The sequence below is a fragment of the Lissotriton vulgaris genome, chromosome 4_1 (genome assembly GCF_964263255.1).
Source record: "Lissotriton vulgaris chromosome 4_1, aLisVul1.2, whole genome shotgun sequence".
Lineage (NCBI taxonomy): Eukaryota > Metazoa > Chordata > Amphibia > Caudata > Salamandridae > Lissotriton > Lissotriton vulgaris.
In genome coordinates, this window is record NC_141691.1 from 1,604,029,371 (window position 1) to 1,604,042,310 (window position 12,940).

Below are 12,940 nucleotides of genomic sequence, written 5' to 3' on the forward strand. Positions count from 1 at the left end.
ATGATTGTTTAAGAGCCTGTGCGGCTCAGAGGGGCCATATGTGTTTTTTTAGAGCCTGTGTGGCTCAGGTGGCGCAGATTTGTTCTAGGGCTACTGAGACCCCTGCCACAGCTTTTTGTGCCCAGCACTTTGTGGGCAGCTGCCACGTTTAAGCTTTTTGTACTCTGTGACTGGCGCTGCATGGCAGCGCGCTCTGACATTGGACTCAGGGCATCCTTTCCCCACAAGGCCAGTTGGCCTAGGGACTGCCACAGGTGGTGGCTTATGTAAGTTATGCGCAATGTGATTCCTATGTTTTTAATAGTAATTGCCTACTGTGTGGTTTTGCGCTACTGTGTTGTTTTGGCACCTCTGAATGTTTTTAGGCATCATGTGTCTTCCTTTCCATGCGCTGCACCTCTGAATGTTTAGTCATCATGTGTCTTCTTGCGCTGCACCCCTGAATGTATTTTATTGCATCATGTGCTCTATTCTTAACACCTCTGAATGTATTTTATGGCATCATGTGTTTCTCTTTATTACTCCTCTGAATGTGGTTCATGCATCATGGGTAATGTGTTCTGGTGTACCCCTAAATGTGGTTATTCTTAGGTGGTTGTCTTTTCTACTCCTCTGAATGTAGGTTTATTACATCATGAGTAATGCATTCTTTCTTAGACCCCTAAATGCTGTGTGATACTTAGGTGGTTCTTCTTTTTTTAGTACAGGTGGTCCTAGTAAGGTCCTGGTTCCTGTTACCAGTGGTTACTGGTTGTTATCTTTGATTATTATTTTATATTCTACATTTTATCTAGAAGTGCTATATCTGAATATGACAGTGGCCCATGTGGCCCTGTCTTGTGAATAGTCCCATGTGAATATTGCCCGTGCCAGTTGGCACAATGTATATGCGTGATTTTATCTGATGTGTTTTTACAATACAAAAGTTATTTTTATAATAACCTTGTGTGGAGTCTCTTTTGTGGTGTGCCTAGTATGTTGTTGCTGTTGTGCGCTGACGCAAAGGCTTTACACATTGCCTCTGAGTTTAGCCTTACTGCTTGTGCCAAGCTACCAAGGGGGTGAGCAGGGGTTATCTTGGCGTGTGACTTCCTTGCCCTGACTAGAATGGTGGTTCCTGCCTGGCTTTGGCGTCAGCCTTAGCCTACCAGAAATAGCCAGTTCTAACACTGGTCATCTTTCCTTATTCCTTTATTTGGTTGCGAAATTAGTACTAATGAGGTTAAATCTTTGCCCAGACAGTATTATAGTATTATCATGTGCACAAATACCAAAACAACATGAGGTAATATGATCAAATATGTGCCACAATATGCTTCTTAATTTGCCTTTTCTTGCGCCATAATTTGATGCTCCATTGCCGCATAATTCCTTTGGCCCTGCCTATAACCACCCTTGCTGCACATGATCAGATGGCAATGGGGGAGCAGTGCCTTGCCAAAGATCATGCACAGAGCAGAATGGGTATATGAGAGGCAAATGAGGTACATCATTTGAAACATGAAATGTATAGAACATAAATAAAAACATAGTTAAACGTTCTTATAGTTCGCCAGGCACAAAGCTGAAAAAAGCCCTGAAATTCATCAGTCAGTGTGGAAGGCACAATGCGTACCTTAACTCACATCCTCAGGTATAAAAAGTTTTAAAAAGATGTCTACAAAGATCCAAACATAGCATGGATGCGAGTTATGATGTGCATTGGGTGTTGCATTCCCTAAGGAGGATTTATTTGGTTTTGAAACTGCTGAACCCTATTAACTGCATTTTTTAAAGTAACATATATATCAATGCAGTTAATGGAAGAGGAATATTGGCACCACTCACCTGGCACCCACCAAGCATGGGTCATTAGGTTCCTTTCAACAAGTTTCCTTCTCTGACTGCAGGCCTTGCAACGTTTAGGGATGGGTGGAGTGGGTGGATTAATCCGAGTGAGGGCTTCAAGATTTTTATGGTTGTCGGGGAGAATTTGACAAAATCATGTAATGGATCTCTGTCAAGGGAGTAGCCAGAAAATTAAAACGCCCTACTTTAAAATCAAGTACTGATGGACCCAGGAAGTGAGCTCCTGACCCTCCCTAGAAGAGCACCCTAGTTTCTTCCATACATATCACCTTTTCAAACTTCCATTCACCTGCTGATAGCTGCCATTTTACCTTTGCATTCTGTCATTCACTCAATCTTTAACCCAACATTCTGTCTACATTAATCCATCCACTATGTCATGCATTCAAGTCCATCCATTCACTCTACCATGCATCTGTCAACTCTGGCATCCATATGTCCATCCATCTTGCCTTCTATCCATCCGCTCTATCATCCACTCTGCCATCCATTCACTCATCCATCCACGGATTCATCCATTCACCTGCTTATCCATCTGTCTCTTTACACCTCCATCCTTTAACCTGTCCATTCACTCTCAACCAGCGGCGGCTCCTCCACAATGGCAAAGTAGCGTCACCCCACTGAGCCAGCAGCTGAAAAATAAAACAATATCTTACTATTGTTTTATTTTTTTAGCTGCTGGCTGTGAGCTAGCGTGTGCAGCTATGGGAGGGGCCGGGCCATTGGAGGGGGAGGCGGAGTGGTATGTGCACTTGTAACTGCACTTGTCAGTATGGCCGGCCGTCTTAGTCTGGCCAAATTGACATGCGCACTTTGCTTTCTCCAAGCAGGCTTTGTGGAGACAGCATGTACTCTGTGTGCCTGAGTGAGCGTCTTTTCAGCCCACTCAGGCCAATCCCTGTGCTGTTCTCATGCTTGAGAGCAGGGCGGGGATTGGATGGAGAGTCCATGATGCTTCCCCAGGTACTGCTGGGAGCAACGAAGCAGCAAGAGGTGAGCCAGCCATCATCGTGAGGTACATGTTTAGTTTTTATTAATCCCCTGCGTGCTCCCTCCACTTGTTCCCTCGTGCCCCCTCCACCCACCCTCCCACTTTTAAATATCGGCCGCCACTGTCCTCAACCATCCATCTATCAATCTTTTACTCTGCCATCCTGTCCATCCACCTCTCCATTCGCTCATCCTTTCACCAACTCGTCCATCCACTCACCCATTCATTCATCCATCCATCCATCCATCCTTTCATTCAATATTCCTTCCTGCCCTTTTCATTTACCCATCTTTCATTCTTTCTTGTTTCTGCTTACTCTATTGTTGATGCTGTATTCCTTTATTTCGTTAGTTATGAATGTCTGTCTGCCGAGTTGCAGACATAGCAGGCCCATAAAGAACCCCACTTTCGCTGTAGCTGCTAAAGCGGGATTTCTGGAAGGCTCTGAACTAATTTATGGCCCAATTTACCTCATAGTTTACTCTTTATCCTGGAACCATGACTCGCCAATATTCAATATTCTCATTCTCAACTAAATGTTTGTTGTTATAATTATGGGTAGTCAAGTCTTGCTGTCCACGACCTACTCAGTAAGCAGGACCACTGAAATTATGCGGCAGGGGAGCAGCAAATTATGCCACAAGAAATAATTCTGTGACAAAGAAAAGTTGAATTATGTGGCATTTTGTTGCACATTTTTGGATAGTATTACTTCATTATTTTATCATTTTTAAGCATGGGAATATTGTGTCTGGTGCTGCCCCTGCAGGTAAGAACGGTGGGGCGTGGTGAGGGGGGAGGACTCGACCGACGACAACGAGATAAAATTAAATAAATATTACATTTTTTCTCGTCGTGGTCAGTCAAGTCCCCTACCCCCCACCGCTCTTACCTGCAGAGGCCACTCCTTTATTGTCTGAGTAAAGATTTTGCTTGATTAGAACAAGTTTAACAACCAAATACAGAAGTAAGCAACTGAAAGATGACCAGTTCACGTTTACCACTCACAAACCCACATTGCCACAGTTTTAATAACTTTCAATCCGTTTGATCTGGCAACAATTGTTTTTGCTAAATTCTGCATATTTTGCAGGAGATAAGTTATGTGGGGCAAACCCATAAGTATGGGAAAAGGCCGCAGCCCAGAATCACATAATTCCTGTAGCTGTAGCCCTGTCAATAAGTAACTGGGGGGGGGGGGAAGAGGCCCAGGCAGTCTGCACTGCTACAACTTCGAGTTTATGAATCACCCTCCCCCTCCCCCCAACTCTGGAAAGAAGAAACGCTTCAGAAAAGACCTGACAACACTGCTCACACAAACACATACCATGTAAGGAATAATTCTCCATCTAGGATGGCTGTAGGCCTTCATGCGGCCCGACTTTCACTAGGGAGGGTCCTACCTATCTCACAACTTTTCGCTGGCTCTTAAAACCTCCAAAACTGTCCCCTTCCTCACCCCTGCCCACAGACAAGGGCACAGCCTGGGTTGGCGCTTGGAGGCGCTCTGAGCACTGCCAATGGCTTCATGAAGAAATGAACAGTCGGATTCAGCGATTTTTAAACAGGAGAGACAGTGGAAACTTCCTAATTACAGCACCTAACTCCAATTCCTCCAATATATTTTTATGAGAAAAACAAGCCCTAGATAGTTTGTTAGGGCAAGATGTGTGCACGCTGGTTAACACCCACTGTCACAGTGAAGGTTCAATCAAGAACTTTGTGAATTAATACAAAAGAGCAAAGGTGCACCACATAAAACCAAAGATCTGATATCAATAGTAACAGACGTAAGTTTCTTATAGTTGTGATTTTCTTTATTCCAAAAAACAGGACAGGTGTACAATCAAAACATGATTGCTTGCAGCCGACGTGTTTCGTCCTCATCCAAGCACACTTTTTGAAATGGACATAATATACTTTCCTTATTGAAGGCATATACAAAAAATCAAAATAGATACTAGAAAATATATTAAAAAAAATATTCAATAAGTATCTCCATGCTGTTGTCTTCTCACTCGAAGTAAAGAATAAGTTTTTGTCAAATAAGGAATGATTTGGTTTGAACAGGTCCGTAATGAATTTTACCATGTTGGTCATCTGAGATACTACAACTTCTATGTCGCCAAGTACATAACAATCTGGCACTCCTGTTTGATCATTCTTTTTAAATGTAGATTTTAAATGTATGTTTATATGTTTTTATGGCAGCCCTGAAGAAGTCCCATGAGGACGAAACGCGTCGGCTGTAAGCAATCGTGTTTTGATTGTACACCTGTCCTGTTTTTTGGAATAAAGAAAATCACAACTATAAGAAACTTACGTCTGTTACTATTGATATCAGATCTTTGGTTTTATGTGGTGCACCTTTGCTCTTTTGTATTAAGTCGGATTCAGCGACTGTCCTTTTCCAATCTTGCATGGTCGCACCTTTAAAACTACGAAGCGCCATGGAGCACTAAACAAAACACTTTACAAAACAATAAAATACATTGACTCCAAAGACGTTTAGTTGTGTTGGGAACCAGTTTAGAAATAAATACGCGCCGGGCGGTTGTCTGAAAGACTGCCTTGTGCATAGTTCTGATTGCACCTCATGTCTTTCTTCCGGTCTCTTGCTTATCCTTGCAGTGGTGTCTCGTCTCAATCCTAATGTTCTTCCTTTGTCTCCGCCTTCGCGTGGCTCTCGCCACCTCCCACTGCTGTGTTTCTTTCTTTTGCTCCGTGGCAAAGCCTGAAGATGAAAAATAAATCTCGATTCCCAAAAACCATTGCAACCAGTGCCAACCACCTGCAAACACCGGCAGAAACTAAGCACCAGAAATACAGGTTCTTCAAAACACTACATAACCGCAAAACTGCGTAGCAGGTAGGTACAGTTAATGAAATAAAACGTTGGGGCGGCTGTCTGAAAGCTTGGGTGCGGAAGACTCAGTTGCAAACCTTGTGTTATTTATTTGATGGTGTTTGGTGCGGGCAGCAGAGACAGCCCTGCCGAGAAGCCGGAGCTCTCTGACGAACGTGTACCCAAAAACCTGCACGCACTCGGGTATACCTAGTCACCCCCAGGCTATTCGATATGGTTTCCTATCGAATAAACGAAGCATCTTAAGGAAAATATAAAGGTGTCTTTTTATATTTAACCCACTAACAAAATCGTGCTCCTAGGTTAGTCAAATTACCAGACCGTCTCACAAAACGATGATTAGCAGGAACGCGCCGCAAACACGTTACAAAACGAATTTCTGAAATTTACAAAACCACGTTACGAGCTCTAATGTTTTACGGCGTCCCTGAATCAGCTTTCACATTACGCACGTCACCTTCGCAATATTTCGCTAGCGTCATCATATTCGGCACCAATGCAGGTTTTATATGTGTTACGATTATTCTGAGGTGCATTTTTCTAGTGCGGTTTGTTAAACAGTTTACTTCACGAAGGTGCTAAGACGGCGCGGTAGGCCTTTTGGGGGTAAAAAAACACGGAAATATTTAAAAGTCACTCATTAAGAGGACAAAGTAGCAAAAAAAACCAAAAGGGGCTGGCATGTGTGAAGAACGGGTCAGTGTCAGCTGCGGAGACTCGAGGTCCGGTTCGGAAGTCCGGGAACGTGCCTGAACACGCCCCTTCGTTTCGGTCGGAATTGGGGACGCCCATCCCCACTGTCAAATCAAGCTTACATTTAACGAGGTTAGTAGTCTCCGGCTCGTTATATACCCTCAACCTGCTTCCCAATGTGGGGTGGGACAAAACCGGACGAACGCCTGTCGTTTATGAGAAAAAACAAAAAAATCAAAGGGAGCAGACCCTTGTCGCTCGGACTTTACCTACCGGCACATCGGCGAAAAAATTAACGACCTCTGTGCCCACTGGGGGGAGGCGGCATTTTCTGCTTTAAGGAAAAGCAGCAGCAAACATTCTGGGACCGCAAGTATTCGAAATTATTCGGAAACATCGATAACTTCTACATAGCCCCTCTTCCCCCAAAAGGCAATGCAGCTCACCTAAGCGTAGAAAAAGCAAACTGACAAAAGGGCAAGAGCGCTATTATGAAAACGATAAAAGCCGTGTTTGACAAGCAATAAAAATTAAATATATATATATATATATATACACACACCCCAGCAAACCGTTCTACGGCCGTACTCTCTATGCCTAGCGCGGGGTACACCTCTGCGCCCAAGCCCCCTTCAAGGAACCCCTCCAAACGGTGCGTGAGGGTGCGAAGACCAATTTAAGAAGAACGGAAAAGTGAGATTCGTTGTCCTTTTCGTGGAAATACCGAGCCATGTGACCTAGGTCCACTTCCCCGGACGGCGAGGAAGTGTATAGCGCTTCTTGTTTGTATCTACATCGAAAATATTGTAAAATACCAGCTCCCCCAAATAAAGAAGGCCCCCCAAAAATGTATTTAAACCCCTGTTTTTTATACACTATTGGCCACCTTACATAAACAGGAAGGCATTTAAAAGTGACTATTTTATTTCAGATAGCGCTTGTTTGCGAGGGAATTTAAGACCCAATTTCTCATGAAAATGACCTAGTGGCAGGTCCGATAAAAACACCACTGAGTTCCTGCCCTCGGCTCACCCTGCTTGAAAATATGCGACGTATGCAAGAGGACATATCTATTTATACCTGATGTAATATTTTTAAAGACAAATTCTAACATTATACACGCTCTCGTATGGGTAGCAGCGAGTATAGGTGTCTGGCACTCGTACTTCTGAGATGCCTGTACTTCAAAGGTTCCATGTCGAGAAGAGTGTGGGTTTTTTGTGTGTGCTATTTCATGTCACCAAGGGGCTTATTTACGCCGCCGTCGCGTCACTTTTAATATGGGGGAAAGTGTCGCACCGGAGGCGCAACGGGCTTGTAAATAAGCCCCTCAGTGTTCCGATCAGGTGCGTAGCTCCCGTTGGTTCAACTGTCGCGCATCATGAGCACAACTCACAGAATACCCCGATTTTAAAATAAAAGCCCAACGCTGTATTTAGCGTCCCGTGCACGAGTACCACCGTCCGGGGAAGAATATGGCAATACAGGTCCATACGGAGGCCAAGCTTTTATGTAAATGGCCCCACAAGTAAGCAGAAAATAGGAGTCCAATTCCCTGAGTATGCAACACACACAGTGTGGAGGGGAGTGCGTCAACAGTTAGGATAGCCCGGGCTGCATTTTTGAATTCTGAGAATTGTAGTCTTGGTTGGGCCCTATAAAGCCGCCACTACAAGTCCCAGAATTCTAAGGCAAAGCCTGGACTGGATTAACTAGTGAGGCGTGGACCGTGGGTTACCGGTCCCAACATCTGCCCCCTGCAGGCAGGAGGCGTGTAAAGAACAGAGTACGGGCAGGAGTCGTGTTATATTGACAGTCGCCCTCCACAGAGCCAACCTAAGGTCAACTCCGACCACCTGTGACCATGAACGGATTGCCCGTGCCCGGCTTCAGTGGGGCAAACAGCGTCTTGCGTGAGGGTAAACTCCGGGGGAGAGGAGGTGACCCCCCTAGAGCACGGAGCGGGAGGAGAGTCCTTCCAAGCCCACCTCTCTGCGTTCCGCAGGTAAGGCGGGGCGTCGCCATTAATGGTGCCGGGACCCACTCCACCCCCTCCCCCAGTACGCGCGTAATGCTGAATTTAATTGACGGGAGTGGGTTTACTTCACCCACGGACGGGCCCCCGCCGCAGTGTCCGCCCCTCACTTGCCCCGCGCCGGCAACGGCTCCTACGGCGCTCGCGCAGCCGCTGACACTCGCTGAGCGCGCCAGGCCGCGAGCCAGCGCCTCACCCAAACCCACTGCTCATTGTGACGTATTACCTTTCGCACCTGAACCCCATGACGGCGAGACCGAGCTCCACAGCGCGAGCCGGGGTTCGGTGGAACGCTCACGCCGGAAGTGGTAAATCGCGGGGCGCGTGTGCATGGCGGAATATGTGTGCGTACATGTTTGTATACTGTAGATGCTGTGGGCAGCAGATGTTTCTGGGTCTGTTCATGCGTGGCACCCGCTACAGCAGGTTGGGGAGTGCGGGTGTGCCCTGCCTAGGGCTGGACTGGCCCGTAGGGCATCACTAGTAACAAAGCCCATGATATGGGAGTTTGAGTTTGCAAAGTCCAACAATTAAAGGTATGGGTGGACCTGGGTCCCAAATGCCCATATCTGGGATTTGTTACTAATGTTTTCATGTACCTAATGGGCGGGGGCTCAATGTACATATTGTAATGTATGTATGTTTGCCTTTGTTATGGCTCACTGTACTGCGCTTGCAGTGCCTTCACTTGGAGCACCTACATTTGATTACTTTCGATGACCTGTTTATTATCTTATCAATCATTTTTGGAGTTTAAACTTCCAATCCCCATTCATGTTGGTATTTGTGATTTTTCACTTATGTTGACCCATCGTCCTAAAAACTCTCTGAATAATCCCTAGGCGGGCACGTGTATATACATACGCCACGTTTCTGATTACTATGGGGAAATCAGGCTTTGTCCGGGGGGGGCTGTGCTGACAGATCAACTGTGGGCTGCTTTTTGGTTTTTTTAAGACGTTTTTGGCCTGTTTATGGCCAGGTGGAGTGGTTTTTGCTGTACATTTCCCTGATAGTACCTCAAGCAAACCACAAAAGCAGGCACTCTCCAATAACTTGCAAAATATCCATACAGAGTTCTAAACAAATTAAAAACTGGACTTCTCTGTAAATGTAGGGTATTTGTTTTAGGTATCTGGTTTGCTAATGGGGACCTCTTTTTTATTTAGGAGCCCGAGCCTATTTTTTCTGCCCCAGTCCGCCCCTACCAGACACACTCGGGTCTCCCCCGCAGCCAGGGGAGCGGAGGAGGCTGTGACAGACCCTGGCTGTGCAACAATGTACGGGATCAATGGTGACCAATAACCGAGACAAAACAGGGGTCGTGACACCTCTCTGCACGAACACGGGGTCAGAGGCAGAGGTCAGAGTTGATGAACACATCCTTCCACAGATTCAGGAAACATTGAGTGCGAGGGCGAGGCGACACCTTTCACTCAGAGCACACAGAGAAACATGTCATGAACCGGGATTCCAGGGGACAGAAGCGCAAGTGAGTGTTTATAGCATTCAGATACAAACCCCAACACAGGTGCCCCAGAAAACACACGACACCACCCTTGCAACAAACCAGATCCACGGCATCTTCTTCAACACATGTGCTAATGTTAAAATATAGCGCCTTAAAACGCCAAAACTGGCCAAGGTAACTGCTCAAATTAATAGGCATGCATTTTTCTTTGTATCGTGCTTTTCTTACCTGCTTATATCAGCACATTGGAGAAGTTGAGTAAAACTTGCATGCCTGCGTGTTCCGTGGGCCGGCGTCTGTCTCCGCTCTCTGGGTGGAGTGCGCCTTGGGGGTGGGCTCGTACCTCCTGGAGCCTTGGTCTTCCTCGAGTGCCGGGTTCACTTCCAGGGATGGTTTTCCCCGCGTAACTCCGAGCAGCCTCCTCCCCTCCGGATCCGATCTTCCGGCGCTATCTTTCGTGCACGAGTCAACCCCAATCTGCATCCGTGTGTGTGCGGGTCCCTGCTACTGGGGGTCTCTCTCGGAATCGGATGAGAGCTGGGGGTCTCCCAGTGGGGTTAGTGCCTGCTGCAGGTCTCCCTCAGTTGAGGGATGTCTGTCTCGAAGGAGTGAGGTTCCCTGCCTGTCTCTCCTTGGGTGAGGGTACCAGGAGCTGCAAGTCCGCCAGAGGAGGGTTGTCCGTCTCTGGGCAGGTGAGGATGCCCTCCTGTCTCTCGGTGGGTGCGGTAGCTGCTGCCGTCTCTCAGGGATGAGGGTCCTTTGGTGGGTTCTGGTACCGGACGCTGCAGGTCTGTCGGTGGGTGAGGGTCCCTGCCTGTCTCTCGTTGGGTGAGGGCACCGGATGCTGAGAGGGTGCTCTTAGCCGGAGAGGGTCCCGCCTCTGCTGCCTGTGCTTAGGACACGGAGAGACAGATGGTGCATCTGAGAGTGAGGTAAGGTGGGACGGGCAGTCAGTCCGAAGGCTCGCCCTCTCCCCTCCTCCCTGCCAGCCATTGGCCGGAGACCAGCTCATCCCTGTGCCCCAGGGAGCCCGAGTCAGACCTCCCTGCCCCGGTACCTGCTGGAGACAGCACAGCTGGACGCGAGCACCCGCCCAGCCCCCTGCAGGGCTTTGCACACTCACTTTCACTAAACACAAACCCACAGCAGCACTGACTAATAGAAACGAAAACAGCCGCTGTGCACCCCCAGAAGCGCTGAACCTCACTGTGTGCCTGGGGCCCAGTGTTCTACTTCAAGGGGTCCTAAGAAAGCGAGCTCTCTTGTTACCAACCAGCAGACACACAGGGCTGAACGCGCAACAAAGTACAGCGCACTGAGGCAGCCTCTCGCCGCTGGGTGTGCTATGCAGATCCGAATCTTAACCGCGCCTTTCAGCCTTGTCAATGAATGTGTCGGGTTTGAATGGAGAATCACGGTGTAGGGGAATCGGGCAAATTGACTAAAATATTGAATTTAGGGAATGCGGACTTTGGGACTTCGTGTGTTAACAGCATTTCACCCTAATAACGCGATGAGGCCAGGAGCGCGCAGTAGCAAGCTACAGAAATCTGGCGCTTTAACCTGGAGATTGGAGACTTGGGCTTTGCAGTGACGGTGCCACCCGGCCCGCACTATACAATGTTGCCATGCCACTTGCACCCGGAGGGCGGGCTCGCCGAACATTACATGCTTCAGTCAGGGCCTCCTCGAGGCACCGCCAGATGCGCAATAATAGTATTTTAAGGTGGCACTTGTTCGACTTGAGAGGGGGACTCTGATAAACATGACGGGGTGACGTTGGTTTCTGTGCTTCATTTATTTATTTATTTATTTAATGCGATTTTATATAGCGCGAACTTTACCCGAAGGTGTCAGAGCGCTTTACATAAGAACCAGTTGCAAAACATAAGGACTAAGGATTACATGCGTTACATAAACGAAACAAACAGAAAAAATGGCAAATGTACAAGATGTAAAGTCACACAAAGAAGAGACTAGTGATTAGAGTTATCTCTAAATACATAGGGAAGGGCTACAAATGGATATACTCTAAGAGTCACATAGGAATGGTAGAGAGTACAAAGGTCTACTGCACATACTAGTGATCAGGGCACTCACTCATCCAGCAGGCCCCACAGCCTGCATTTGGCCCGGGCTTGACCAGTGTCCCCTACCCCGGGCGGGTAGTGCTCCTGCCCCGTCCGGCAGCGCTAGGAGCGGTGATTAGTAGCAAGAACGCGCTGGGCTCTCAAGGAAGCCGGGAAAACGTCCCGCCTCCCACTGAGAGATAAAACGCTGCCGCAATTGGGTGCCGAGGCCCCGGTGGCACTGCACCTGCCGCACCAATGAACCCATTTAGAAGGTCGCTGATCTGAAGCCGAATATTGACGGTTTCGATGCCGGATATCGGCTTGTACCGGCAGTGATGTTTATTTGGAAAACAACTCTGTCCGGGATGAAAGAGCCACTTATTTTAACAACGAAATATTCATCTTTAACCTGCTCAATCCGGATGTCCCATAATTATTTCGATATTTTAAATACACTTAAAACGTCTCGCTAGCTAAAAGGTCAGTTTCACGCTGGTTCTTGTGGAAATTAGTACCCGAAATATAAAATAGTCTTAGAAATTAATCTGCTGTAGATCCAACCCGCCGGAAAGCATGCACCGGGACACGATGATGCAGCCATGAAGATGATCAAGGTAAACAATAGCATTGACAACCTAGTTTAAAAAATGCGTATTTGACTACGCGAGTGTTTAAATTAGAATTATTGTCTAGAACGGATATTTGACACTGACGCAAAGAGATTCCGGTGCTATGGAAAGAGAACTGCACACATTCAAAACATCATGCTCGGAATTGTATTGACAAACAACTAGTCACTTTATCCCGGGCCAAACAGAGCCAAGCGCTGGAAACCCCTTTTGTTTACCTCCATCCAACCACGCACAGTATCCTAGATTGTGTAAAGCACGTGCAGCGTTGTAGAAGTAAGTCCTGCTTCTACTTGCTTGTTGTAATTCCTCATTTGTTCCCCTTATCCCAG

At 47.1% G+C, this 12,940-nt stretch overlaps 1 protein-coding gene across 1 annotated transcript in view; it reads right to left on the minus strand.

The window, feature by feature from the left end:
- Nucleotides 1-10,717, minus strand: part of PRDM14 (PR/SET domain 14) — a 46,601-nt gene extending 35,884 nt beyond the window's left edge. The window contains exon 1 of the mRNA XM_086966992.1: nucleotides 10,136-10,717. The gene's annotated coding sequence lies outside the window, so the exon portion shown is untranslated. The remainder of the gene's footprint in view (nucleotides 1-10,135) is intronic.
- Between the last annotated feature and the right edge of the window lie 2,223 nt (nucleotides 10,718-12,940).